Source organism: Lynx rufus, unplaced genomic scaffold (genome assembly GCF_022079265.1).
Source record: "Lynx rufus isolate CCGP_SWC_20201006 ecotype Redwood Valley unplaced genomic scaffold, mLynRuf1.p SCAF_9, whole genome shotgun sequence".
NCBI lineage: Eukaryota > Metazoa > Chordata > Mammalia > Carnivora > Felidae > Lynx > Lynx rufus.
In genome coordinates this window covers 46,843,821-46,860,880 of record NW_025814897.1, presented here as the reverse complement: position 1 = coordinate 46,860,880, position 17,060 = coordinate 46,843,821, and the positions used below count along the sequence as shown (strand labels likewise).

The window sequence follows — 17,060 nt, the reverse complement described above, 5'->3', positions numbered from 1 at the left end:
TATTAGAGCTCTTTTCTGACTTACATTCATTTGATAATCTATCCTAAGTACTATTCATTTCCAATCTCTGCTTCAAACAGTGATGATGAAGGTGCTCATCTCACTATCTCTAAAGCTCTGTTCTAGGCTCTCCCATTTCTTTACATGGTGCCATCCATTACCATGTGCTAGGACTATACTGTAACAGGATGAAGTGACATCAGAATGAGCAAAGGATGTAGAATCAAATTCCAGATCATTATCATTATGACTTCAGGCAAGTTAATTAGCCACTCACTTTCAATTTCTCTGTATTAATAGGAATAAAATTGCCCTTCACAAAAGTATAGGAACATATTTAGAGTATTTAATAAGCTTTAAATATTACAAATATTGTTAGTTTTACTTAGTATCCTATTTTACTGATGAGTTTTCCCTCATCATTTTTCCAATACAGTATTGTGAAACTACTTCCAAATCAATGACTTCTGCACAACCTTCTTTAGAAGGTTTATAAAACTAAACTTCCTCAACTGGAAAATGTAACCATAGTTACATGCATACATGGCAAAATCTTTACACATGCAGATCTCTCTATGCTTTACAAAGTTTCTTCATATCCTTAGTTTTCTATTACAATAGCCTTGTGATGATGCAAGGGATGCTCTGTTGTCTCCATGGTAAAGATTTAAATACTTGCCTATCTAAGTAACACAATACAGTGGCTGTGTTGGAACTAGATTCTTTAAAACAGTAATCTTTCCACTAGAGGGATAAAGATACACACATATTTTCTCTCAATTCTCTCTCTTCAAGTAGTCTTGTCATCACCTTCTCTTCTAAAATTCATACATCTCTCTTTTTATCTCTCATAAATCTAATTCCCAGTACAGACAGTAACCACTTCTTGTTTGGTACAGTATTTTCTGCTCATTGTCATCATCTTCATTCTGGCTTCATTCTTGTCAACTGAAGATGACAAGATATAAGGAAGGCATCATATCATTCAAACCAAGTTCACAAGGAACAGGTTTCAAGAGTCTGGGACATCTCCATCTCCAAGTGCCTCAGAAACTGTAAGCTTTAATTTACAAACAACCTTTAAAAAGCTGAGAATGTTATAAAACAAAGTCAATTCACCAGATTTCAGGTGAGGAGGACTAACATGATTTAACATGAAGAACACATAAAGCAGTTTTCCAGTCCTCTGGCCCAGAGATGTAATCATTACCAATTCTAAGAAATAGCAAAAGAGAAACTATGTTTAAAAAAAAAAAAAAAAGCTACAGGTTAGTCACTAAGTTAAGAAAACATAACTCTGATGGAGAAGCTCAAAGAAAAAAGCAATTCTAGGTTCAGTCTACAAGCCCCAAAATAGGAAGCAGCTTAAAAGGTTTCCACCTCCTGTTAAGAAGAAATGCTTTTCACCCTGCACAGCACCTTCCAGCAGTTTATCAAGGAATGTCTCAGCCTCCTGAGCTGCTCTCTAAATAGCTTTCTAACTTAGCTGTCAGTTACAACTCTGTAACTAATTTTTTTATGATTGATCTTTATTGCCACTCAGGTGTGTTGTGGGATGATTCTGGGAAGTGCTAGAGAAATTACCTAAAAATAATGCCTTGGTCCACTCTAGGTCACCAATTCAAAACAATATTTTCCAAGAATATGAACAAAAATAGGTAAGTGTTCATACTGTACCAAGTCTAAAAGTTTGTACTGGATACCTAACACAAATTCCAAACCTGGTAACTAATACACAAGTAAGTAGTTGTGAAATAAAGTTACAAAAGCTAATGTTGAAAAAAGAAAAAGGGGGGAATACTGCACGCTAAACCATAATTTCCCATCATTTAACAGTTGGTTTTACTTCTCAAAGTATAAATTGGCCTAAGGATGATGTGGTTACATCTTCCACATCTGAAAATACAAGACAAAATGATCATATAAAGAACACACCAGATCTTTCCTCCAGTTTCATACCAAAAGATTAAATGCAGCTATCTTATAACCCTCATGAATATGCAGTTAAAAAAAAATTGCAGAGCAATATACTCAATTTTGTATTTACCAACAAATCTTCACACTGGCCTTATAAAATTGAAACCAGACCAATTCCCCCATGACAGCTCCCCTGAAATAAAGCTAATAACTGAAATTAGTGAAATCGGTTTTGTTTGCTACTCACCTAATATAAATGCTACAACTTTCCAAAATCCTGCCCCTCTTTCCAAAGATGCTATCTGCAGACAAACTTGGCAGTTAGAAAAGGTATCAGCAACTATTAAAACAAGTTTCCTAGATATAATTATGAATTGAATACAACTAAAGATTATTCTAAACTACACCAGTAAATTGCTTATTTAATTTCAAGTCACAAAAGGTTAAAAAAAAAAAATGGCCAAAGACAAAGCACCACACTGTATTTGAAAGTCAACTCAAAACTAACTACATATACAAGTAATGGAAGTGAAAAGGTTGAGACCAAAAATGAGGAAGCAGCTAGTCAGAAAAACCAATGCAACGTTGGCCTATTCTAGAATTTTTGTATTAATAAGTAGACATAGCCAACCCTCATCCACAATATGTATACAGTATACACATACGTCAGAAACAAAGTCCTTTCAACAAGCAAATAAATTAAGAATCTTTGAAACAATAATGCTTAGAAGAATCCAATGGTTCTAAAGTTAAGGAATAAAAATACAGTTTGAGAAATAATTCACAAACTCATCATGTAACCAAATAATTTTAAGATGGTGTTACTATATGTAAGAGCACATGGTGATGGATTAGTGATGCTCCATTATATACCCATAACTGATCTCCTATTATGATCAACAGCCACCAAATGCAAGATAATTACCCAGTGTAGATCATTCAGTCTACGGCAATAGTTAAGGCATCACCACCCTAATCTTTTTTAGGTATCAATTCATAATCCTGGAAAAAACACTATGACCTGATCAAATGATCCAACTAGCTCAAGACCAAGACCATACATATCTGGATATTTTCAATATAAAGATGAATTCTATCCAAGAAGTATTTCACATTTAAAAAACAAAAAACTGTTAACTAAATAGTACATTAGCTCAGGACACTAAGTCCATTATCTCCATGAAAGATTTATTTAATATTTACTAAGGTACTATTACACAATTACACCAGGCATTACATTCTGGGTACTAGGGATACCAGGATAAATAAAGCTGAGTCCCTGTTTTCAGGAGATAAACATGCACAGAGAGTTAAGAAAGAAAACGAAAAAACGGGCCTCTACAGAAGGACAGGGGAACAATTTGATTACAAATGCTACCCGAGTATGCCTCATTTGGCAGGGTGTAGTGGGAAATAGAAGTGTCCAGTCATCCTTCACCAAACCAGGACATCCAACCCAAGCATGCTTGCCCAAAGGGGCAAATCTGAAAAAAAGATAAACATCCTATAGTCAACCTGACTGACTGAAGTGAAAAAATGTGGAAAAGCAAGCACGAGACACAGATTGAAAGGCTAGTAGGCAGTCTCTTATTATCAAGTATCCTTTATATTATTCCCATTTTAAAGAACGCTAGAAGAAAATTCTCATTTTTGTTGGCAATTTCCTCCTAAAACGAAGTCACAAAAAACAGTGCTGCCCCTTCATCTCAATGACAGTAAGATATACAAGTTCAAACTGTTTTTGAAATAATGATGATATGATGGTAGGCGGGGCACTCCAATGGAGATTGAAGCAAAAGCTCATATAGAAACTGTCCATAGTCTTAGTTTTCAAAGCACTAAGCCAAGAACCCAAAAGCTAGAGGGACACAAATATATAACATCACAGAACAGCTGAGCAGGGAGACAATTCAGAAAATAAGAAAAGTAAGTAAGGGATTTTCCTAAGGTCAAATGGAGCTGGGGCAGACCCCCCACCTCCTCCCATATTTCAGTTCAGGGATTATTCCTCTTGAAGCACATTAATAATTTAAGAAGCAAAGGAAGTGCTGTTTCCAAATGTAATCTTACGTATTTATGAAATTATATTTCTCAAAGAAAGATTTTCTCCTAACAATATCCCATTCCCTAAAAGTCCTCTGTGAGCTAAGAAGTTCTTCAAATCGCCTGACTTCCCTTCAAGGTTGTTCACTGAATTTTAATGGTAAAATTTATTCTCTATTTCCTTTTCCTAGTAGAGTCTCAATTTATGTAAGGATTGTGTTATGGTGCAAGACAGAAAGGATTCTTTAAATCTTATTAGCTATTATGCCTATAATGCAAGTTATGTCCTAATTAAATTGATTTGATCAGATTTTGTGAAACACCAAAGACTGAAAAGTCACCTTAAACTTTTATAAAATCTTTATGTCCAGATCAAAATTAGGTATGTATCATTTCTGTTTGGAAGACTTTTTCATTAATTCTTGAGCAATCTATGGACTCAGAAATCCAGAAAACTTAGATACTGCCACTATTAATGCAGTCTGTAATAATTAAAGTAACATAAAAAGCATAAAGCAGCAAAATCCCATTTCCAACTTCAAGATCAGCCAAACTCCTTGTCTTCTGTATTTTAGCACTAGTGACAGAAAATAAAGATATAATACAATTTTGAAAATCAGCTCTACAGTAACCAGAAGCTACCTGGAGGTGAGATATATCTAAAGGTTTTATGATTAAAAACCATACTCCACATACTCACAATTTTTTTTTTTTTTTTTTTTACGATAAAAACCATACTCCTCAAATGCTCCAACTGTATTTCTCCTTACTCCCAAACCAATCTCTTTTCTGGCTCCACAGCACCCCATTCACCCTCTACAATTAGTTAAACAGACTCCTTTGTTCCCCAAACACACTTCCAACCTTCCTACCTTCAAATGTTTGCTCATGTTGTTTTCCCCATCTCAAATACCTACTGTTCCTGACTACTTCTCATTTAGGGTCCAGTTCTCTCCCTTATCAAAAACAGTATCTTTCTCTCCTATGATTTTCAACAACATTGACATGAATTTTATCTCACATTACCTGTTAATACAGCTATCTGTATATATCACCTTCCCTACTAGACTGAGGATGTGATCAGCAATTTCACTTTTGGATTTCTCAATAATCTCAAACACAGTAACTCAGATACACAGTAGACACTCACGATGCAATTGCTAATGAGCATATTAATTTCTACAAAACTAGCTAATAAAGTCTTGTTTGGTACAGATCCAGCTTTAGAAAACCTATGAATGACTGAAAATTAATATATCATTTGCAGATAAACAGATGTCAGCAATTAAACCACATAAATCAAACATGCCTCCAAGAATCTTGTGACTAACTGGTTTATCAAACCTTTTCTATTCATAGTGGTCATCATCATATGATGATTGTTTGTGTTTAAGTTCATTCATAATTTGGAACTCAAAAAAATTCAAAAGCCATGAAGATTGGTGTACCTGATTTTATTTAGCAACCCAAACCACCACGTATAGCAATATTCAGAAGTCCAATTTCATATGTCAGTCATCTAACCCCCTGCACAAATGGCAACAGGACTGTACATTCCTTCCTTCCCTATCCCTTTCAATAACCTTACCACAAATTACCTAGGAAAGGAAAGAACACTTCCCCAGTTCCATAGCACTGGCATCTAAAGCTAGGAGAGCAGCTAATAAGCAGGAAGAAAGGGAACTCTAAAAGGAGGATTTGGAGAAAAGGGCTACAGAAGACCAGATCTATCAAAGTAACTCCTGCCCCAATAAGACCTTTAATGGTTCCCTCTCCAGCCTCATCTCCCTCTTACTCTTATGAACACTTCACATTCCACCACAAAGAACTACTCAAAAATTTCCCCAAACACATCATAATGCTCTTTCTCACCTCTATTGTCACTGCACATGCTAAATTACTTAGACAAAACTTTGTCCATCTGGCAAATCACTATTCGTCCTTAAAACCCATTAGGCTCCTCTATGAAGCTGTCACTAACCTTCAAAATTAATTATTCCAGCCCCTACTTTGAAGCTTTATGTAAAAAGTATTATGCAATTATCTCAATGTATTACAATTATTTGTTTACACATTTTCACCATTAGATCTCGTGTTCCTTTTAAAGTAAGGATGATCAAGTGTCATCTTTACATTCTTTTCTAGATCTTGATCACTTTCCCTCAGTACCCCACATACTGCTTCAGACTAGTGTTTCTGTTGGTACTGCTTGCTACATGTTAAACAGAACTCCATCTCAGGACTTTTGCCCCATATTCTTGCTCTTACAGCAAGCAAAAGATTTTAATAGTTCCCTAAGGAATTTTAATCCAATAACGCAAAATTTTTAAAAAATTATATATATTTACTCTTAAAATTTTTTGTTCTCAGATATTCTCCCAGAAAAAAGTCACACAAAATGATTAACTCTGAATCATTAAGTTCACAAATAAATTAAGATTTACCTACATGTCACTTTCAAAAGAAAATTAATTTGGATTTTCACAGGCAATTCACCAGAGTCCTAAAACCAGAAGAGAAAGGGCATAATGGAAGTGGGTAGTAGGAAGAAACCAATCAAGGTCAATGCTTGACTCATTCAATACAGCCTACTAAAGTCATATGCTTCATTTCTGGGTATCTTTATTTGCACTTTAAATGTTTTGCCAATGTTTTATAACAAAGCACACAATGCTTATTTCGCAAACAAGGCCTTACAGCATTCTGCTATAAGATGCGGATTATCATGGATAACACAGAATGTAAAATAAAGGACTGCCTTGGAATTTACTTTTAACAACCGAAGAAAAGGAAATAATGATGATGATGATGATGATGATGATGATGATGATAATAACAGGAAGAAAAGGAAAGCAGAAGTAGCAAACCCAAGATATGACAAGTTTAAACCCATCTGTTTGAAGTTAAATATACCAATAATAGGTAGGTCCTGAAGTGAATAATACTTTACTTTATTAAACTGCTCTAATTTTACATCTAATTCTGGAAACTTATTTCCCAACTTCCATAATTTCTCACATTTTCAACCAATAATTTACTTGATCACAGAAATGGAAGAAGTTGCAACAACCACTACTCAAAGACAACTTCTACAGCAACTATCCTCTTTATTAAAAAAAAAAAAAAAAATGCTGTTTGAATACACATCAGAAACCCTCAATGACAATTTCATTCCTTCTTTATTCACTCGGCATCTTTTTACTGCATATTTGTTACATGCTATTTGTAGCACAATAAAGACTACACAAGGGCTCTTCATTTAAGAAATTATAATTATAGAAGCTATAAAGAATTACTACATAGTGCAATTATCTCAATGTATTACAATTATTTGTTTACACATTTTCACCATTAGATCTCGTGTTCCTTTTAAAATACTCCACTACATAGTGTTTATGGAGAAGTACAAGATACTATGGCAATATACACACTACTCTGTGTGGACAAAAGTAACCACCTATCGATACTCAGACAACTAAGTATTATCTCTTCACACATTTAAAAGACTACATTGGGGGTGCCTGGATAGCTCAGTCAGTTAAGTGTCAGATTCTTGATCTCTGCTCAGCTCATGATCTCACAATTCATGAGTTCCAGCCCCACATGGGGCTTTGCACTGACAGTGCAGAGCCTGCTTGGGATTCTCTCTCTCCTTTTCTCTCTGCCCACCCCCTCAAAATAAATAAACTTTAAAAAAAATAAAACACTACACTGGGACCCTAAAAAAAAAAAAAAATGTGCATTGGATTAGAGTAAGCAGTCCATCCAGTTGAAAGGATGTTTGGTTCAAATATTTCTATTTATCAGTCAACAAACTATGTAACTCAGTACTAGAAACTGCCATCAAGGAGATCTTTTTTCTCCCTCACAAATCTCTATATTTATATTATACAGGAGCACAGTAGAGTTATATCCCATGACAACTTCAGAAGAAGGGAAAAAAATACCCTTAATTTTCCTTACTACCACCTTGCCACCTCACACTACATACAAAAATTAAAATCTGATCAAACCTAAAAGAGTGAGCTAAAAACTATAAAGCTCTTTAGTAGTAGGTTAGGCATAAATCTGAATAACTCTGGATTAGCCAATGGTTTCTTAGCTATTATATCAAAAGCACAATCAAAGAAAAAAATTGCAACTTCAAAATTAAAAATATTTCTGCATCACATCAAAGGACACTATCAAGAACAGCGGAAAGACAAGCCATAGGATGGGGAAAAAAATATCTGCAAATCACATGAGGATCAAGCATCAGGAAAATGTAAAGAACTCGTCTAGTACTGAAATATATTAAGGATCAAATTTAAAAATGGGCAAAGGATCTGAATGGACACTTTTTTCAAAGACATACAAAGGTCAATAAGCACATGAAAGATGCTCGACATCATTAGTCATTAGAGAAATGTAAACCAAAATCACAAGATACCATTCATACATTGCTGCTGGGAATGTAAAATGGTGCAGCAGCCGTGGAAAAGACTGGTCGTGTCTCAAAAAGTTAAAAAAACTCCCACATGACCAGCAATTCTTCTCCTAGGGATATACCCAAGAGAACTACTATGAACATTCCTGTAACAAGGTATGTTCATAGCAGTATTCTTCTTAGTGGGTTTCAAGAGGGAACTGACCCAAATGTCCATCAATGGATACGCCGCATTTTGTGGCACAAGGGAATATTATTAAGTTATGGATAGAATGAAGCACTCTTATATGCTACAACATAAATAAACCATGAAAACATTAAGCTAAGTGAAAGATGTCAGACATAAAAGGCCACGTTATGTGTGATTCCATTTACATGAAATGTCCAGAATAGGAAAATCCATAGACAGAAAGTAGCTTAATGATTGCCAGAGAATGAAGGAGGGGAAACTGGAAGTGATATGCTAACAGATATATGACTTCTTTTGGGGGTGACAGAAAACATTCTGGAATTAGACAGTGGTGATGGTTACACACAACATTGTAAATATACAAAAAACACACTGAACTGTATACTTTAAAATGGTGAATTTTATGTTGTGTGAATTACCTCTCAATTTCAAAATTGAAGAAGAACTCACCTTGCCTCATAATCTCCTTTTTCACATTAGATTTGGATTAAATAATATTCCTAATTATTCCATACCCTGCATGAACCAAATTTCTGCAAAGTGTTTCAAGTACATCAAAAATCCTGCCAATCCTGTGTGCCAATCCTGTGTTAACGGTGTGATGGGGGGAAAACCATCCTTCTACTTAGTTTTTGGTATATACTTGAATTACAGTAAGATTTTCAAACATTAGATGTATTTAAAATATGGTACATTCGTATTAAGCATCCACAAGACAACTGGCTATATCACAGCACGTAAAATTTCTAATATCACACACACACACCCCTCTTATAAAGAGCTTATAGTCACATGAAGAGGTATATAGTCAGTAGACACATGTACACTAAGTAAAAATATGAAATCACTTCTAAAGTATACCTGCAATCTTTAGTGAGAGAAAACATTTCTAAAGCAATGCTGCTTCAACCACTACTTGGAAGAAGTGTCCCTTGAGTAAAATTAGAGCCCCTACAATGCTTTCAGGTAGTAAGTTTATGACTACAAATATCAGTACCATTTTGAAAATTACTGCTGGAATTCCAAATGTTCAGAGAAAACTTTCAGTAATCCCCATTAGTCCCTAGAATCAACCTAGATTCAGTGGTCCTACTATCATGACCATCACTACTACTCTCCAATGCTTGCCTTATATCTCATAAAGCTTCAGTCTAAAACAGTCACTTCTTTTCCTTTGCATTTCGACATTAAGTGTACTTTATCCTTCCTTACATCTAAAATAAGTTTGCCATACAGTTAGTACTCTGGAGACCCCCTGCACAGAGACTACAATGTGATCAGCACCTCCTGGAATTGTGTAAGGAAACAATTCTATTGACAAACATTTCAAATTGATTTCTTAAATTTTAATTCTTAATTCTTTAAATTAATTTTAATTTAATTCTTAAAGTTTAATTCTTAAACTTTTAATTCTTAAAGTTTAATTCTTAAAGTTAATTTCTACTTTCAAGAACATATCCTCAAAAATATGCCTCAGTATAGTTTTCAAACTGAGCAACTGAAAACCCCAATTTTTTTGGCTATCAAAATATTTTAAAAATATCACCTACTATTTTAACAAAACTAACCCTCTTAATGCCTCATAGGTTCCATGAAACAAAGAGCAATTTTGTTACGTTTTTTTATTGATGCTACCAAATGACTTCTATATTTAATTTTGAAACCGGGTAATTACCATTCATTGCAACTAAGAAAATCACCATAAAATTATTAAATGTTTACTGGAATAGATCTCTATAGTGACTGTGTCCCTAAGTTGTTCATGGAATAGTCTGAGCTGGGAAGGCAGATTATGTGTAATCATCTGAAATTTACTGAGCACCCACAGGGTCCCTGATTAGGTACTTTGAGAAGAGATATAAAACAATACAGAAAAGTATAGTTCCTGTTCTACAAACACATGTGAACCCAAAATATATATAAAAGCATGATACTAACCACAGTTTAACAAGGTATTATTCAATAACGTCTTTAGTAAAGAAGCTACTTTAACTGTGAGTGTTAAGGAAAGCAAGTTAGTTTTGAGAAGATTTAAAAGGAGAAGGTATCTGTTTTGACAAAGAAGATGTTTTACATCCAAAGAATGGTATGTCCAAAGAATAACTGCTAATAGTTTGGGAGTTAGAACTTTTGGCATAATTGGTGACTAACGTGCTTGGCTGAGGGGCGCCTAGGTGGCTCAGTCGGATAAGTGTCCAACTTCAGCTCAGGTCATGATCTCAGGGTCTGTGGGTTCAAGCCCGTCGTCGGGCTCTGTGCTGACAGCTCAGAGCCTGGAGCCTGCTTCGGATTCTGTGGCTCCTGCTCTCTCTCTGTCCCTCTCCTGCTTGCACACACTCTCTCAAAAATAAACAAACATCTGTGCTCGCTTCGGCAGCACATATACTAAAAATAAACAAACATCAAAAAAATTTAAAAAAATAGTAATAAAGTGCTTGGCTGAAAGGGATAGCTTAGATGTAAAAAAACAATGAGGAAAAAATGGACCAGGAGTCCCAATTAATGATGAACTTTATTAAGGCCTTTCAGGAAAAGAATTAGGTATTATTACTGTTAGATTCTTTTTTGCCCCCAGCAGTCTCCTTTCCAAGTCACATTTCACTTTCCTTCCAATCTACTTAACAGTATGACCTAAAGGATTATGCCACGTCTCTTCTCAAAGTCCTCCAAATGATGGGTCACTGTTACCTACCAAATTATTCAGAGTTTAAAGGACCTCATATATCTACTTTCTAAGTAGCCTTTTTTCCCCTCTAATATACCTTCTTCTTTAGGGTTACATTTTCTAATCTCAGAACCTTTACAATCTTAAAAACTGAGGACGGACCTCAATGAGATTTTGTCTATGTGGGTTTTCTCAATTGATATTTACTGTATTAAGAATTAAAAATAAGAATTTTTAAAATATTCTTTTTAAAATAATAAATCTCATCCAATGCTAACAGTTTTCATGAAAAATAGCTATATTTCCCAAAACCAAAATTTACAACATTGGTATTGTTTTACCTTTTTGCAAAACTTTTTACTATCTGGTTTAATAGAAAGTTGTTGGACTGTCGTATCTGCTACTACATTCAATCTGCTGCACTATCATGCATCACATAGACCCTGGAAAACTCTACTGTACACTCATGAAAGTACAAAAATTAAAAAGACAAATAATGTCCTAATATATGAACATAGTTTTGACCTCACAAATAAGCTGAAAGGGTCTTGGAAACTCCCAGAAGTGCCAGGAATACACTTTAAGAGCCACTGCCATGAATAAATGACTATTGTTTATTCATTCCCTGGAACAGTAAAGCATTATGTAAAAAGTCACACTGACATGAAAACACAAACCTGATGCTAGACTACCTGGGTGCAAATCCCAGTTTTCCTCTTCCTGGCTGTGACCTTGAGCAAATTACTGAACTTCTCAGTGCCTTCATTTCTTCTTCAGTAAAATGGGGATAATAATAAAACCTCTCTCACAAAGTTGTTAAAAGGAATAAAGTTAATAAACGTAAAGTGTTTAGTGCAGTGAGTGCCCAGCACAAAATAAAGACAAATAAGTATTAAATATAAATTGAATCAATGCATAAAGAATATGATTTGCTGTACTGCCACTACATTCTAGTATAACTTGAAAAATTCTTAATACTATACTTCTGATAACCTGGCAAATTACAAGCCTGAACATAAATTTTAATACAAAGGTTTAGGTTCATCAGCATTCCCTTATAAAGGAGTATCATTAGTAAAATCTGACTACCCGGAAACGTTTCTCCATTAAAAGAGCCATACACACAATGAACATACAAAATTCTAAAAGGTCAAACCCAAAAATTGCAATTCTCTAGAGAAATGTATAAAGCAGTTTAACGGGGAACATACTGAGACAGAACACAAAGTAACGGAAATGCCACTTCAGCCACTAAAAGAACAGGAAGAGCAAATACTAAGGCTGTATGTACTTTGAAAATCTAACCCTATTTCTTCTTGGTAAGACTCTAGCCTCTTGCCAAGAAGCCTTTAAGTTTATTTTTCTTACTTCTTTGATTTTTAAAAGGGAAATCACGAACATAAGCATTTTGGATATAAAGAAAATACTTGTCTATGCATCATGGTAAACTTTTACATTAAATATTCTAAATGACAGGGTCAAAATAATTTTATTTCAATTAAAGCAATTCTAGTAATTAATTAAAATAGATTATTTTAACTATTAATGTACTTTTAAAATAGCTAATTAAATATTTCATATAAATGCTTCACAAATCAAATGAGGAAAAAGAAAGCCTAGTCACCTCTTACCAACTTTTACTTCTCACCTGCCGCTCTAAATTAAACTCAAATAACACCTTTAAAAACTATTCAAATTGATAAAAAACACAGTAAACATAAAAAACCTTGTTATAAGGATAAAAAATACATGCCTAGAGTCTAATATTAGGTATTTTTAAAAATAACAAGTCCACTAGTGCCGCCTAATTACTTTTCAAAGGTATTTGAGAATAAATTTGCTAATTATGCATAAGGCAGCTAGCAAAATGGTTATATACCAAATTCCCTTCTGAGTTTCCCTTTTAAAACATATACAATTTAGAAACATAACTACGTGTAACAAGGAGGGAAAATTACATCTGTATAGTTCTACTACATAATCTCAGGCCATGTGACATATTTGACTCCATTACCATTTTCTTTTTTCAGAAGTATTAAAGACTAAATAGTAAGGAACAGAATAGGTCAAATAATGAAAAGTGAAAATATAAATCATATGATTAATTCTTAAGGGAAAGAATAGCAAGCCCATAGGTCAACTACAAAGTAACTACCTCTTTAAAACAAGATCCATCCTCAGTTACTTTATTTCCAAACAAGACACATCGTGGAGCAGATTACCCACTTAGTATCTTCCTCACATGCATCTTCTTGTAAATCAGATCCCAGTTACCAGATACCTTCTTAACAATATGCAAACTAAGCACCCAATCCATGCCATTAATCAAGACACTGAAAATCAATACATTTGCTTAAAAAGGTAATTATTTCAGGTACTTTTTGATATTTTACATACATTTTCAATAGTGATACAAACCACTAATCCAAATACAAATTCCACCTTCTACATATTCAATACATTCACAAATTCTTCCTCTTAAAATTGTTTCCACAACTAAATTTAGGCAGGATATGGATCCTGCACACAACACACAAATACCCACACTATATCTACTATAGAGATACGCTTATAATGGATGCTTAATAAGAACAAGACCTCAATATGTTGTCAAGAATCTAAGGCAGAGATGCCTGGGTGGCTTGGTGGGTTAAGCGTCTGACTCTTGGTTTCGGCTCAGGTTATGATCTCACAGTTCAGTTTGTGGGATCAAGCGCCATGTCGGGCTCTGTGCTGACAGCATGGAGCCTGCTTGGGATTCTCTCTTTCCTTCTCTTTCTCTCTCTGCCCCTCCCCTTCTCTCTCAAAATAAATAAAACAAACAAAAAGAATCTAAGGCAGATGATGGTTGGAATGAAGTGTCCCTGGAAATTTTAACTGGGAAAAAATATGGATGAAAAAGTGAAGCCGTTATAGCCATTAACATAAATATTATGTTTCAATGCAACATGTTGCAATGTAAATGCCCAAAGACAATAAATGAAACAAGTATAGAAAAAAGAAAATTAAGTATTCACATCAAAAAACAAAGGCCAACGGTTGTGAAGTTAGATAAGAATGTTTTTTAAATTAAGAATTTATAAATTTAAATATTGTGTTTTATTTACACTTCAATCATTATGGATGTTTTAATGGAGGTAGAAACTACTTTCTAAGCATGTGGCTTGCCTCTCCCATAGCCATGAAAGAGGATTAAATTAGATAATGGTTAATAAGTGCCTGGCAAATTGGAACAACTTCCAATTTAAGGTTTGCCATTCTTGTGCCTTGATTATGACCATTAGAGACCGGAAACTAAATGCAAATCATGTTTATTTTTACATATTATTTCAAGCTGGACAACTCTTCACACTAAGGACCCTAGTTAATACCATTATCTACAGCCACCTATAAGCAAAGCAAAAGATCTTTCTTAAACCAGTATATAATGTAGTATGAATTAAGCCGTAATTCGTAGATTATAATAATTACTTCCTAATATGGAAAGACCTTGGAGAAGTACACAGAAACCACCTCCACAGTCTAAAGGCCTATAGGAAAAAAACAGTCCTAAGCATATTTTTATTAAATACTAATATTTAAAAGATGAAATTGCTTTCACTGAGTTGGACTAAGTAGGCAATAGTCCTTCAAGATATTAAAAGGTGCAACAGAACTAAGCACTCACTAGAAAGAAAAATTCCTGGAAGAAGAAAAATTATCTCTACATTAAAGCCTGAAGTTCATGGTGTCAAGCCACAGAAATGTCTGTGAAAGCCTTTTTAATATTCTGGAAACATGTTAAAGTGTGTGGAGAAGGAAGGTGTTTAGAAAAACCATTCATTGGCCAAACTTTACTTAATATAAATCTATGTCATTGCTGAAAACTGGTTACAAGCGCATTTAAAACAATATAGGGAAAATAGTATTTCAAAAGCCCACAGAACAGAACTAGAGTAGTGGCTCCTTATTTATGTGGATTAAAAAAAAAAAAAATCACACAACGCCACATATATTCAAGTTCTAAAGTGGGAGCTTATTATAAACACAGCAGTAGTAGAGAACTACAAATGAGAGTTTATCCTCCAAACCTAATCCCAGTTAGCATTTGCAGTAGCTATCACAAGAGAAAAAGAACAGCACTAATAAAACCACAAACAAGTATCACCCTCCTAAACCCATTTAGCCTATTTTCTGCCCTTCTTGGTAACACGTTAAAATAACTACTCCTCCATTTGAAATAGGCAAAAACCTTCATAAAGACTTTTAAAAGCTATACATCCTTTTGTTATAATTTATCATTTTGAAGCGAGGAAAGAGAAAAATAGTTCATACAGTAACAAGTAGTTTCTTCACCTACCCATCACCAAAAAGAAAAATAAAAAACAATTAACAAGAATTAACACAATGTTAGGACAAACCATTAAGACTGGGACAGCAAGCCAATTAGTCACTTGAAGGGAAGTAAACAGCAAAACTGTCCACTCCAAATATCAGATAATCAAAAAAATCGCATAAGGGTCCACTATACATTTTAAACAACTTTCCATTTATAAGTGTCACCATTTAAATATATTCTGCATTTTCTAAACAGGCAAGGACTGATTGTTAAAAAGCAGCCTGCTCAATCAGCACATTAAAGAACCAAGCAGTATTTTTTTTTTCTTTTACTTTTCCACAGTGAAGGAACAAGTCACAATGAATAATGGGTTTGTAGAAATAACTTGTTCTAATAGCACTTCATGAGCAAAGTATCTTGGAAGAATTCACATTTTGTACATTTCTTTTTAAAAATTGCAGACCTTACGGCCAAAGTCCAAATGAGAAATCCAAACAGGACTCCTGTCAGTGAATTCCCTTTCAGGACATGCTCACTCTTGCTTCAAACAGTAAAGCAAAGTAACTTTCATGTAGAATAAAAGCCAGTCAAGCTAATGTGTCCAGTTACCATTTTAAAAAGGAACTTATTACTGTGCCTATTTCCGTGTATTTTCCTGAAAAGTTTTCGGTCACTCCATTGAGTCAAAGCTTGAGTAATCCACTGAGCTATCTGTACCTCGAGGTAAAGGAAAGAAAAATGAGGTATTATACGTGACTTCCAGGTTTGTAAAAAGTTGGGAGGAGTTAGCTCTGGTAATTGTGTGTAAGTTAGTGAATGGAGTAATATTATGCCGTATAAGAGAAGCTAGTCTCCCCAAATAACCAGAATAAATTAAAAGTAAATTGAAACTCAAGTATTATCAATCACCTTTTTAGCATTTTTAAAGACATGTATGTAAATTGTAGTTTTAGTTATTAATCTATGTTTTACTCCAATAATGTACACTTTACACTCAACCTTCTAAATTCAAATCGCCAGGGTTAACAGCTCCAGGAAATGATACCAGTATCACCCAATCCTTTTCCAAATCCCCATTAGAGAAACACGGAGGATGGGGGCCTGACAATCACAACTTATCCAAGAAGCATGAAAATAGAACGATTAAATTCCACCAAAGCCAATTAAAAACCCCAACTTCCCACAGAGCGTTCCCTACACCAAACGGAATCCCTTTATTTTCACTCTCACGAAGAAAGTAATTTGGGATAAAAGTCGGGTATTGAGTATGATATATCTAATATAAAATGAGACGAAGGAACCTAACTGAAGCTACAGAAGCAAAGAAACGTAACCAAAACGGGAGAGGAAAGCTGGAAGAGAAACCCGAGAAGGAAAGGGACAGAAGAACCTAGTGGAGCAAAGGAAGTGGAAATCACTTCAACGGAGATAGCCTTCAGGATTGCAGAGAAATAGGGATGTAGGTCCACGGAACCGGGCGTTTACGGAACTCAAAGGCTAA

The 17,060-nt window shown here is 34.5% G+C and overlaps 1 protein-coding gene across 10 annotated transcripts in view; it reads right to left on the bottom strand.

The window, feature by feature from the left end:
• Window positions 1–17,060, bottom strand: part of PICALM (phosphatidylinositol binding clathrin assembly protein) — a 100,618-nt gene that overhangs the window by 82,759 nt on the left and 799 nt on the right. The window lies entirely within an intron of this gene.